Source organism: Cryptomeria japonica, chromosome 2 (genome assembly GCF_030272615.1).
Source record: "Cryptomeria japonica chromosome 2, Sugi_1.0, whole genome shotgun sequence".
Lineage (NCBI taxonomy): Eukaryota > Viridiplantae > Streptophyta > Pinopsida > Cupressales > Cupressaceae > Cryptomeria > Cryptomeria japonica.
The window spans coordinates 313869945-313872950 of NC_081406.1; positions in this window are offsets into that span (position 1 = coordinate 313869945).

Below are 3006 nucleotides of genomic sequence, written 5' to 3' on the forward strand. Positions count from 1 at the left end.
CATTTTGCCCCTCTTCGCGGTTGTGCTAGAATAACATTGGTGCAAAGACAATAAGACACTTGAGAGCGAGGAAGCGAAACATGCCCTAGGTGAACTAATGAATGGGGAGGGATGCCCCCTCGAGAGGGTGCACGAGGAAAAAGGAACCAGGCGACATCTCAAAAGAAACATTGCCTCAGCGGACATGATAGAAGGAAAGAAGCAGAACGGGAAGGGAAGAAAAAATGAAAATGCAGTGGATAATATGGATGAAATGATCATGGAGCTCAAGCACCCATGGAAAAGGAATCCATGTAGAGCACTTATTTTGATTTAGCATTGTCCGTGAGTCACCAAGGTATAATGAACCAGGGTGAAATTTTACAGCCAATGCATGGACTGACACATATAAACAGACACACAAGATAATCTAGCACCACACAGAGTTACAAAGACCTTGCAGGCAACAGTGCTAAAAGAACCCCAAGCCGAAGATGTGCCCCAGTGTAACATGAGATGACAAAGACCTCATGAGGGAACAATAAAGGGATACACCAAAAAAAAAACAAGCCAGGAAAAAACCAAAAACAACAAGATCACATCTTGAGCCTTGTTATTCCTAGCACACCATTATATAAAAGATCGTGGCAACCAAGAGGAAACAAAGCCCTCAGAAGCTTAAAAAGATAAACAAAGATAAAAAAGAATCAAAGCCAACACGAGTGTCTCAAATGTCTTTTGTCAAAAGGATAATAGATTTGATTTCCTTGGGAATGATACATCCCAAAGTGTTGTCATTTTGGTATGGTTTTGTCATTGATGTCAACACCTACTAAAACTCTAGCACTTCGGATATCCAACAGCATTCACCGACAAGCAAGTGACTTTTTGCACAGTCATCGGTATATGGTACACCGACATGATATAATGATCACCGACACTTGGAATGGCATGAAATACACTTGGTAATGTCGAAGACATTGTTTGGACATCTTATCTTGGAGAATTGTTTATTAACATTTGCATATTTGCTGCTACCAGCAAATAGGTCCAGGTTACACTGACAGGTTTATCTTTTCTAGATCAGCACGACATGCTATGGAGATGATTAATTATTGTTGTAAATACATTAAGTTGACATGTTGAATCAGTTATTACATCGGATATTGTATTATTTGTAAAATGTTTTTATTGTAATATCTTGTAGAGCCGACCTACTAAAATTGGTCTTAGGTTATGGTATAAATGTAAGGTCTTAATTGTAAGATCGAATGTGGAATGCGAAAAAGGATTTGTGTGAAGGTATATGCGAGATTAAGTAGAGCTATACATGCAGACATCATTTGAAGGTGAAGCTAGGTTTTTGTGAAAGCATATCAGAACTACACCGATACTGAATCCAACATATGAAGATGCTATTTTGAGCAGTACATTCTTATTGGATTTAACCATCCAATTGTAGTCAATGTGACTCCCATTTGTGTTTGAGCAGTGAGCTCTAGGCGCTTGGCCTTTCTGCATGTGCAGACCCCATTTATGTACACTTACTATCTGCAGTAGTATCATCTGATTGTGGGTAAGGTTTCCCACCATGGTTTTTCCCCTTACAGGGTTTCCACGTACAAATATTGGTGTTATATGTTGTGGATGACTTTGTCCTTTTGTTTCATGCATTAATCTCTACCGGTATTGCATTTATCTATTAAATCTATCCACCAGTATACCAGACAGTTTTACCGGTATTAAGCAGTAAATTGATTAAGTTGTTTTTGGTTTAATATTATTAGACAACTGATGCCTCTGGGACCTAACAATTGGTATCAGAGCTAAGTCCTCTTTTGCACAAGTTTAACAACTTGGAGGAGATCCAATGTCTACTAACTATTTCAGGAAGGACAGTCCTAAACTTGATGGAACCAACTATGGCATATGGAAGATCAGAATGGAGACACATTTGAACTGCATTGGAAAGGACATCTGGGATGTTACAAAGAATGGCTATCCCACTTCCAGTCAACCTAATCCACCTAACTTGACTAAAGATGAGGAAAATGATTGCAAAGCAAGATAAGCACTTTTGAGTGCATTAAAAGATCAACAAATCATGAGATTATCAGATAGATCAACTGCTAAAGCTATTTGGGATCATTTGGAAACTTTGAATGAAGGAGATTCCATAGTCAAAATTGCAAAACTTGAAAGCTTCTGGGTCAGGTATGAAAATATGAAATTGGAAGAAGATGAAAGGATTTCTGCTTTTATGGAAAGAGTTGATGAAATTGTTTTGGATATTAAATGTTGTGGAGGAACCTTAAGTGAAGATGAAATTATTTCAAAAGTTTTAAGAGGATTGCCACTGACATATAAAATGAAGGTTACTTCTATAAATGAGTTAAGAACAATGCCTAATACATCAGTAACTAAGGATACATTGATTGGAAAACTTTTAGCCTTTGAAATTGAGGAATTTGGTCCTTTTGCTACTATAAAGACAAATTTAGCCTTCAAAGCATCAACATCATCTGCATCATCATTTGACAAATCTGATTGGAAAGCCTTTTATGCAAAAGAACTTGAGGAAAGCAGGAAAGAAAATGAAGAACTTGAAGAACTTGAAGCACTATTTGCAAGAAAAATGCCTAAAGGTCCAGTTGGAAGTAAGTATGAAGGTAAATCACCATTTAAATGTTTTAACTACAACAAGATTGGTCATATGGCTTCAAGATGCCCTGATAGACATGCTATACTAAGAGAAGAAGCTAGAAGGACATACAAGCCTAATCATGAATATCAGAGATACAGATTTAAGAAGAATAAAGACAAATCTTGTTATATTGCTGATGAAGGAGTGATTGATGATTCTGATGAAGATCCGACAGACAATGGATGGGTTTTTGTTTCTATAACAGAAGATCAACCGACACCTACAGTGCAACCGGTAGAACAGGCCTTGGCAACTAAAATTGAAGTAAAGGATGAATGGATCATTGATTCTGGATTCTCACATCATATGACAGGAGATTAAGG